Source organism: Mus pahari, chromosome 9 (genome assembly GCF_900095145.1).
Source record: "Mus pahari chromosome 9, PAHARI_EIJ_v1.1, whole genome shotgun sequence".
Classification (NCBI taxonomy): Eukaryota; Metazoa; Chordata; class Mammalia; order Rodentia; family Muridae; genus Mus; species Mus pahari.
The window spans coordinates 46593369-46604002 of NC_034598.1; the positions used below are offsets into that span (position 1 = coordinate 46593369).

General features: G+C 40.8%; 1 pseudogene; it reads right to left on the reverse strand.

Annotated features, from left to right (window-relative positions):
* Positions 1-7918: 7918 nt before the first annotated feature.
* Positions 7919-8467, reverse strand: LOC110326163 (annotated as a pseudogene).
* Between the last annotated feature and the right edge of the window lie 2167 nt (positions 8468-10634).

The following is a 10634-nucleotide window of genomic DNA, read 5'->3' on the forward strand; positions in this document are numbered from 1 at the left end:
TCTCTTCCCAGTGATGGCCGATTAGGCCATCTTCTGCTACATATGCAGCTAGAGACACAAGCTCAGGGGGTACTGGTTAGTTCATATTGTTGTTCCAGTTGGTAGCCTTTTTGTCTTATTGACAGTGTCTTTTGCCTTACAGAAGCTTTGCAATTTTATGAGGTCCCATTTATCAATTCTTGATCTTGTAGCATAAGCCAAGCAATGGCTGTATTTAAAGGAAACAAAATTTACTGCCCGTAAGCAAGTATCCAGCACTATTTGGCTAAATTCTGATCCACAAATTATCTGATTTCTGTACTTCAACACATTGTTTGTTTGTGTGTGTGTGTGTGTGTGTGTGTGTGTGTGTGTGTGTACATATGTGTTTGACATAGGATATTTTTGTTGTTCTGGATGGGCAGAAACTCACAATTTGGTCGAGGTTAGTGATGTGTAAATTTCTGGTTTCTTTGGAGACTTACTTGTATCATGTGATTTTTTTTCTGGAAGCTCTTATGAGAGGATGTTTTGGTTAAACAGATGCAGATGAGTGGCATTGCAAAAATCACTACCAGTCAGGTCTTGTTTCAGTACCAAACTGTTCCCAACATAGGAGACAGCTGATCTGACAACACCTCTCCCTTATAAAGAAAAAGGGGAGTTGTGGGGTAGTGAGTTGTGCACAGGCAGCCTGGTCCCTGGTCGAGTGCAGGCTTTGAACCCCAGAGACCCAGCAGGTGACTTTCACCTGCAAGGAATGGCAGGTGTTTGGCCATGGCCCTTGGGCCCTAGCTACAGCCTTCCACAGCTCCCTGCAGAGAGGTGTGTGGTCATCAGTCATGTAGGAACAGCACCAAACCCTCCCACATGCAAATAAGATTTACCCAAGCTCTCAGACCAAGCCAATGAGAAGTAACCATTGTCAGACCCTAACCCACCCCAAAACTGTATAAAAGAATCCTATCCAGAAGGATTAAAGGTGTGCGAGAGAAGCAAGCAGGAAGCAGGAGCAAAGAGTAAGAGGGCATGAGAGGGAGAAGTTGGTCAAACAGCCCCTTTTATAGTGGACTGGGCCTACATGGCTGTTGCCAGGTAACTGTGGAGTCCAGATGGAGTACCAGGGACTTGAGCTGTTGCCCTATGTGACTGATGGCCACAGAATTATGGAGCTGGGGCCTTGTGTCAGGAGCCTGGTGTCTGGGAGCTTGGCAAACTTCCTTCCATTCCTTGCAGGGTTACCTGCTAGGTTTCTGGGGTTTAAACATAGGTCAACCAGAAAATAGGCTGCCTTTCACAGTCCCACAAGAATCCTTGTGAGAGAATGCTCTTGCATTGTTACCCCTTACAATGCTTTGCTGGTCTTCCTTGATCTTCTCTTGTCCTGACTTCATAGAAACACACCAATGAACTTATGGTACTCTGGTTGCTATGTGCCAGTTCTGACTTGTGCTGATCTGGCAGAGCCTTCCAGTTTCTGCTCTATCCTGCTGGTGCTATTGATTAATGTTTGGTGTTCGCTGTTGGACTGGAATGCTGTATCCTGACAATGAAGATTGGAATCACCCCAAAGAACTACTTCTAAACAGGTCCATAATGCCCTTGTCCTATAACCATCTTTATCCCCACCTTTGGTTGATGGGCTAGAAGAGAGGTTGAAGCATTAAAGAACCCTAATTAAAGTAGGTTTTGAAAAATCTAAGCTTACAGGTTAGTCTTGAAATTCCAGTGTTTTTCTTGAAAGGGGTAAGATTCAAGTGAGTTGAATATATTTATTATGTCAAAGTATAAAATCGAGATATATGGCAAGTTCTTCAAAAAGGGGAAAAAAATAAAGGGCACGTGATCAATCCATGGCCTTTATATCAATTCCTGCCTTCAAATTCCAGGACTTGCTTTCCTGTCCAGACTGTTTTTGATGGTGAACAGTGATACAGAAGTATAAACCAGACTACCTCTCCTCCACTCCCTTCTTATTCGATTTATGATTTAAATTTATGTGTAAACTTGTGGTCAACTTTTCACCATGTGATCATGTATTCTGAAAAATGTATAAGTGATAAGAACAAAGAGAGAGAGGGAGAACTGTATAGAGATGAACTGAACTGAACTCAAGAAGAACTTAGAAGTAAGGGCATAGCACTGGGAGTGAAGGGGTGAGAGTAAGGGGATTGGGATTTATTGTTACATCAGAGCAGGAGGAAAAAAGAGCAAGATTAGGAAAAGAAGAGATCCGGGAGAACTTTTTGGAGGCCCTGCGCTTGCTGGGTTAGTGAGGCTATTAAACATGTTTCTCATCCTCCAATAAAATAATTCAGTTCTTCTAAGTCAGAGTACAAGTCTCCAAATCAGGAAGCACTGCATGGTGTCCAGGAGGTGGAAGATGACAGCAGTGAGTGAAATACCTCACTATGAAAACCAGAGGCAATGAGTAGAAACTTTATATCCATTTAATGTAAGACTATTGAGGGACAAAAGCAGAGTTCTGTTCAATATAGGCTACCCTTTTACATTGGCTGTCCTTGATTGTATTTCTGGGGAAGCTTTTCTTCCCTCTGACTGGAAGATCTTAACATGGTGAATATTTACTGTGGAAGACTGATTAATTCAGAAAGATGCCAGGACCAAGCTACCAGAAACCATCCAAATAATGCCCAGAGCTTTTGATGCTCAATTATAGACTATATGTTCTCCTGAGGTATATGGACAAATCAATGCTTTGGCTTTATAAGTAGGGCATAAGTTCTGGATTCTAGAAAAAAATAGAGAAACTTTCTAAAGTTACCCAGTGTCCTGGTGAGCAGTATCAAGATTTCATTTCCCATCTTTTATAGGCAGTCAATCACCTGGTGGTTGATGAGGAGACAAGAATAACTGTAAAACAACATATGAGAATGCTGACGCTACATGCCAGAATCCCATCACTCTTCGAAAAAAAGGATTACATCGTCTTCTCTGTTCATCTTGGATTTCATATGCTAAAGAGTTCTCTCTGCTGCTGCCCTCCAAGGCCAAAGGGTGTGTCAGTTATCACCAGACATCCAAGAAGCAAAATAATGGTAATGTATGTTTTACGTGTGGTCATCTTGTACACTTTAAGTGACAATGTCTGCAAAGATAACAGAATGCTCTTCAGGTCATGATGGCTAAGATTCCAAGTTTATGCTCTCACTATAAAGAAATCATTACGTAAAAGAGTTATGATGCCTAGTGGTTGTGAAGCATGATCTTTGCCTCAGGGAGAGTGGGTGACAGCCCAAGGCACCACCAAAATTTCGAGTGCATCCCATAATAACTCAGAATTATCCTTAGGAGTAAATGTAAATACAACAGCTCTCATTAGTTCATAATAGTCCCATGCACCCAAACATTCCAGGTCAACCTCGGACAGTCCCAGATATTACTTCAGTGCTGCCTCCAGATTGATGCTAACACCAGAAATTAAGTCTGAACCATACCTACTGATAAATTTGGGCATTTGCCACCAGAAGTAGCTCAAATGATTATGGGCAAAAGTAGTGTGACCATGAAGGGATTGCAGATTTTTCTAGGAGTTATGGTTGGAATTATATTGCTCAGATTAACCTGATGACTTCTGCTCCTACTTACGTTTAAACTTTAGGAAAAGGCCAATGAATTGCTCAAATGTTATTTATTCCAGTGCCATTGTTGACCTGGGTAATGTCTGCTTAGGAACAGGGCTCAGAATGTTTTGGGTCCTCAGACATGTGCTGAATGGAATTACTAAAGAGGGACCCACCATGCTTCTATGGATAGTTGGCAAGAAATTTAAGGGATTGCTGGATCCAGGTACCAATATTTCAGTTCTTTCTTATCAATATTGGCCCTCCCACTGGTCTCTTTAGTGCGCTCAAGCAAAGATCTAAGTAGTAGGAGTTTCCCATGGGCCTCAACAAAGTTTAAAAATCATTAATTAGGAAACTGATGAGGGTCAATCAGGTTCTTTTCACATTATAAGTAAGGACGTCAGCCCCATCTAATCTTCTTAGTGGGGAGGTTGCCCCCAAAACCTCCTAACCCAACTGTGACATGAGGGGGGCGCTTAGCTATTCACCAAAGGGTCCTGCATATGAGCTGCAGTGCTGGCAGTTAATTTATGGATTTATGGAAATGGTATGTGAAAAGATGCAGGAAACCACTGAAATTTTAAATCCCATTTATAATCTAATAGGCAAGATTTGGGGTATTTCTCCCAGAGCTGCCACAAAATGTTATACTGATCTGACTCTATAACCTGGCTTTCTGAGGATCCCATTTGAGTGAATGAACAGACCCTTAAAAAAGAAAAAAGTAGCCACCCAGTCATTATTCTTGGAACAACCGTCTATGAAATTCTCCTATTTTGGTGATTAAGAAAAGATCAGAAAAATGTCATTTGCTGTACAATCTAGGTGTTACCCCCTCCCATTGTGGATCATCAGCTGATATTAGTCCATGAGGGCAAAGGGAACAGAAACAATGGCTGGGGAGTTTGGAAGCACTGTCAGTACATATGGAAATGATGACACCAGGACCAGTTGTGCAAATAAAGATGAACTTTACTTGGGGTGATTCAAGGCATACACAATTTTGGGGACAGGAGTGAGAATATCTAGGATGGGCATAGGTCATTGGCTGAAGGTTTATGGGACCAAAAGATGTCATGAACATAGAGATGTATTCCAAGAATCTCAGGTGCTAGCTGAGACTAACTGGTTTTTTATCAGGAGAGAGTTGAACTTGTCATCTAAGGCTATGTTAGACTCTGCATGTATAAGCATGTGGGTTTTTTGACACCTCAGACAAGGTCAGAGAAAGGGGAGCCCCACCAATGTAGGCAGTCTGCCATATTGCACAGAGCTCAGAACACTTGGTAGCATTCGACTTTAATAAGCAGGGTTTTCCCACAGATCTATGTTGAGTAAACACCAACATGGCCCCTTAGAAGAAAAACATATTTGCCACCCAGGAGTTATTCTTGGAACACCTGGAAAAAGAGCATACTATGACAGTCCATGGAATTAATCTATTTTGTGATTAAGAATTGTCAGGAAAATGGCATTTTCTGCAGGATCTATGTTCAGTAAATGCCACCATGAAGGTAATAGGACCTAGGTAACCTACCTCTTATAATGTTAGACTTAGTAGACTGTTTCTACACTATGCCATTGTATCCTAAAGATTGTTAAAAAATGCTTTTAGTTTACTGTCTCTTAACTTGTCTAAAACAATAAAAAGAAATCATTGGGAAATTTTACCTTAAAGAATGACAAGTATCCCAATTTTGTGTCAAAAATTTTTTCCTGCTGCTTTGAAGAGAGTTAGAAAAGTCTTTGCACTTCCTTAATGATATGGATGGTATCCTACTTTCTGCTGAAAATAATAATATTCTAGGAGATTTATTTGCTTGAATGAATATAGAATTAACAAACTATGGATTAACTGCAGACCTCAATACAATTCAACACACTACTCCAATCTTACATCTAGGAAAATTGATAGTCTTCAGCAATCATTCCTCAAGGTGTAGAGATCTTACACTAAATGGTTTTCAAAAACTGCTAAGGGATGGGAATTGAGTTAGATGTATGTTAAAAATTATGACATTATAACTCCAACCTTTATTTGATGTGCTTTACGGGAATATTGATCTTTCACCTCCTAGAGGTGATCTTGCATATTTAGCATTAAAGCAGGGGGAAGTTCACTTAAAAAGGCTCCATTTCTGCATCTCTCTCTCTCTCTCTCTCTCTCTCTCTCTCTCTCTCTCTCTCTCTTTTTTTTTTTTTTTTTACTTTTCCTATGTTGTTAGTTATCTTTTCTCTCAGCATCTTTATGGAATTATTTTGGGATAATGAGCCAATTTATGATTCCATGCTGGTTTATGGTTTTGGAACTGTCTAGGTATGTCTCAGAACAAACAATGATTTGGTCAAGAGCAACTATAAATTTTTTTATTCCTTATGATAAAAACAACTGGAAACTTTAATGTTTGTGTCAGATAACTTATCACTGGCTTTTGCAACATATGCTGCCCCGACCTGAAGGGATAATCAACAGGGACCCAGGGCAAGGGAGTAGGAGAGTGAGAGGGAAGGAGACAGAAAGAATGAGAGCAAGTCAATCATACTGATCAATCTCTAAAAACTTTATTCAGGAGTGGCAATATAAGCATAAGCAAGAGGAGGCTCCAAGGGAGGGGGGAAGAGCCCAAGGGCTCTCTAAAGGTCAGGTAGCAATCTTCAGCTCCTGGAACCAATGGTCGCAGTATCCTCTTTTCCCACAAACATTCTTACTGTTATGACCACGAATGTTCTCTCAGGATTGTTTATGTAAGCTAGAAAATATCCACAAGGCCATGGCTGAGACCATGACTCCTGGCATCTATTCCCTTTTAATTATTTTCATTAAGGCCCCTCAGAACTTGGGTGATCAATAGTCATTTCATCCTTGGATGAATGGGTGTTAACCAGTGGGGGAAGCATTGACCTAATTCCTCCCATGGGTACCATCAGGACCCACAGTCGTGGCTCTTGGTATCTTTTGGGGAGGGGAGGCAGAGCCTTAGAAAAATCCTTAGGATAAGGTTGAAAACAGATACCAACCTCCTTGTAAACTAAGTTTGTCTCATGGGGAATTCAGAGATGGTCTGTGCTAGACCTTCCCCTGTGGTGCTTAGCCTCGCAACCCACGCTGGTGCCCATACTGGATTCATTTTATCAAGAATCAGTATGTACAGGTCTGAATTCTATGCAGCTTCTGAAGGAGAATTATCAACCTCAGGCTCAGCAAGGCCTCTGTCAGCCAAATCAAGTCTATGATAATACATTTGCAAAGGTCTCGATGCCAAGGAATCAGTCTGCTGTTTTATAAAACCAGTAATTCTATTAAAAATAAAAGGCCCCAAAGTTACTACTAATAAAATGCTTATTAAAGGTCCAAGGAGGGGCATCAAGAGGGTGAACATAGAGGATTTCCACCAATTATCATCAGCAGCTGAAAACTGTTTTCTCTGGAGCGCCAACTTAAGTTTATGTAACTGTTGGATTCCTGTTTCCACTATACCTGATTCATTTACATAAAAGCAACATTCTTCTTGCAGAAAGTGACAGGTGCCACCTTTCTCAGCAGTCAGCAAATCAAGTGCTCTTCGATTCTGTAAGGCAACTTGGGAAGGGAAGTTAATCGTCCCTGTAAAGAAGCGAATGACTCAATAGAGGCTTCCACTGCCAACACAAATTGTGGAGATAATTTGGCGGTGGTAAGAAAAGAATGGGTTTAAGTTCCTCCAACCAACCAGGCAGCCACAACAGAGGTTACCGAGGAGATTCAGGCCACTACAGGCAGGAAAAAAACTCCCTTGATTCTAATATCTGGGGGGCTATTCCAGCTCAAATACTCGGTGGGAATTAGCAAGGTCAACTGAGGAACTAGGGTCACGGGAAGAGACAGCAATTCTTTATTTATGTTTTTGGAAAGAATTTTAGTAAAGATACCATTACACCAAAAAGAACTCTTCAGGGGCAAACAGATCCTGACTAGGTGAGCTAGTTTGATTGCACAAATTATCATAGGGACTAATATAGCAGAATTTAAATTGTTTTTGTTCAGGGATCAAAAACAAGGATACTTCAAAAACTGGGGAAAAAGTTTTATGACTGGCACCAGACATCTTAAAAGGGATGGGATAAGGGACGCTGTCAATGGAGGATGTCCTAATGCAGCGTAAAGGAAACAAGCTGAGACATTTCTTTCTATTTTTATTTTTATTTTTATTTTTATTTTTATTTTTATTTTTTTAATGAGACTCCAAGCTGGGGCTCTTTATTTTCAGGGAAGGTTGTGGGTCTGAGAAGCCGTGTGAGTCCAGTACTCCGTAACAGCCACCATGGATCTCTCGCTTTCTCACGTAGGGCCAAGCACCCTGGAGAAATGTGCTTTACCCGGACATGATGTGCTTGACAAAGGCTTCATAGTTGATGCAGCCATTGGCAACCTCATGCCCAGACAACAGCTGTTCCACCTCTGCCTCGCTCATCTTTTCTTCCAGGGTGGCTCGGCACCCATGACCGTGCCGTTCCTTTCTTTGTCAAAGACCCGCAGCCCCTCCACGAAGTCCTCATAGGCGCGGGATGATGTTTTGCAGGATAGGCAGGAACATCTCGAAGTTCAGTGTCTTGGAACTCATCTCTTCAGGCTTGGGTTTGCCCAAAACGCGCAGCACCTCTGTATTGGTGGGGCTCTGGCCCAGCGCCCACAGCACGTTCCCACACTGCCCGTAGGTGATCTTCATCTCTCCCATTGGAGTCCGGTCAAACAATGAAAAGGCCTCTTTGAATTCTTTGATCTGGTCAGCACTGAAGTCTATCTTCACACTCTTTGGGTCAAAGGCAGAGTCCTTGAGGGGCTCAGGAGCTGTGGCTGCAGCTGGAGCAGGGGCTGCAGCCGGCTTGGTAGCCTCCTTAGGCTCGGGCTTCTTGGAAGGCATGGTGCCTTAGGCTCTCCAGTGGAGGTGGGACAGTTTCAGATGCTTAATCCATTATCGTCACTTCAGGGAGCACGGCACGGCGGCATGCATGGTGCTGGAGCAGTAGCCGAGAGCTATATTCTGATCCACAGAACATGAAGTATGGAGGGGCCTGAGACATTTCTTAATCCAGTAATATTGGCAAGTAGCAGGCCCTCACTTAAGAGAGATAGCCAGGAAATGGGTGATGTGTTCACAATGTGGAGAGCTGTGTGCTCAGCTCCTTTTCTTTATTCTGTATTTATTGTTGTTTTAAGAAGCTCATAATTTTTTCCTTGTAAAACTAGGGCAGAAGCGCCTGTAGCTGCACCTCCCACAAAAGCATATGGAGACTTTAGTTCTAAATCTTTAGTAATTAATTTCTCTATTGATGGTGAAATTTCCTCCAGCAGGAATATCTATCAACTTAGTGTTGTTTACTATTACCACAACTTCTAGGCCTTCCCATACTGTTGGATGTAGTAAAGGGAGGATCAGGGATGAAGGCCCAATACAACTTCTCTATCATCATTGTCAGGACACTCTACAAACTCACGATCAGCATCGTTCTTTGTCCCAGCATCAGCATGTCTCATTAACCACTCTGGCAGCTAGCATGGTCCTTCAGCATCCTGCAGAAAAAACACAAACATGCCCTCTTCCCCACACTCAGAGAGTTCCTTGGGATTGAAATTTTAAACTTTTTTGGTGTATGGGGATATGATTCTCCCTTTTTTGTATTCAAGAGCCAATTTTTCAGAATGCAATGTGCATGTTCAACAGTTCCTTTTCCCATGGATTATAAGGAATTCCAGTATTATATTCAATTCCAAATTACTTGTATAAAGTTGTTTCCAGTATAAGCAGGGCCATTATCTTTCTTGATGATTTTAGGCAATCCCATAGCAGTAAAAGCCTGTAAACAATATCAATTACATTTCTAGAAGCTTCTCCTGTATGTAGAGAAGCAAAAATGAGTCCTGAACAAGTGTCAATTTAAGCACGTATATATTTCAATTTTCCAAATTCTGAATAATGAGTTACATCTATTTGCCAAATATGATTGGACATAAGGCCTTGTGGATTAACCCCTAAATGAGGAACTTGAGACAATGTAAGACAATCAAGACATTGCTCTACAATCATTCCAGCTTGCTCCTTAGCAATCTATGTAGGAGCCTTAAGGTATGACTAGAAAGATGAATTTTATTGTGACCACATTTAGCCAAAACAATAGGATCAGAAACTAAAGCTTCTCCTATCAAAGTTTTGTCAATACAATCATTACCTTCAGCTAAAGGTCTGGGAAGATCAGAATGAACTCTTATATGACCAATATAAGTAGGATTTTTCAAGCAAGAATGGTGTTTGTGCCATATCACCTCCAGTAGGATATGTGTGACAAGTTCTACAGACTGAGGCAATTGACCTCAAAAGGTCATGTAGGTTCATGAGTCATATTAAATATCTACAAATGTAAAGGCAAAGAATAATCTTTGTAAGTAACAAATCGTTTTTCAGTGACTCCTTTTACTTGTAAGGCCAACAACCCTTCTGATGTTAAAACTTGAGGAGAGGTAGGAGCAGCACTCCCCCCAAGAATATCAAATAAAGGTTTTAATTCTCCAGTAGTAAGCTGTAAATAAGGAAAAGGCAGAGTAATATCAGCTAACAGCTTTTAAAAATCATTTAAAGTTTTAAAATTGTCCCTACAAATAATTTTATTCTGAGGAAAAGGAGCTTGATTTGTAAGCCTAAAACCTAAATAATTATAAGGATCTTGAGTTTGCACTTTTTCTGGAGCTGTTTATAATCCTTTATCAGATAATGCCTGTTGTAAATTTCTATAACATAGAAGCAAGTCCTGAGGATCTTTCCCTGCTAATAAGATATCATCCATGTATCTCATATAATATATATTATTGGTTATTGCTGTCTATTAGGCTGAATGACTTGTGCCACAAATTTTTGACATAATGTAGGACTGTTAGCTGTGCCTTGAGAAAGAACTATCCATTGATACATTTTCATTGGCTTTTTAAAATTAATAGAAAGAACACTGAAAGCAAATCTTTCACAATCCTGAGGATGCAAAATAATAGTAAAGAAACAATATTTCAAATTGACTACTATTTTATTTTTTTTTTTT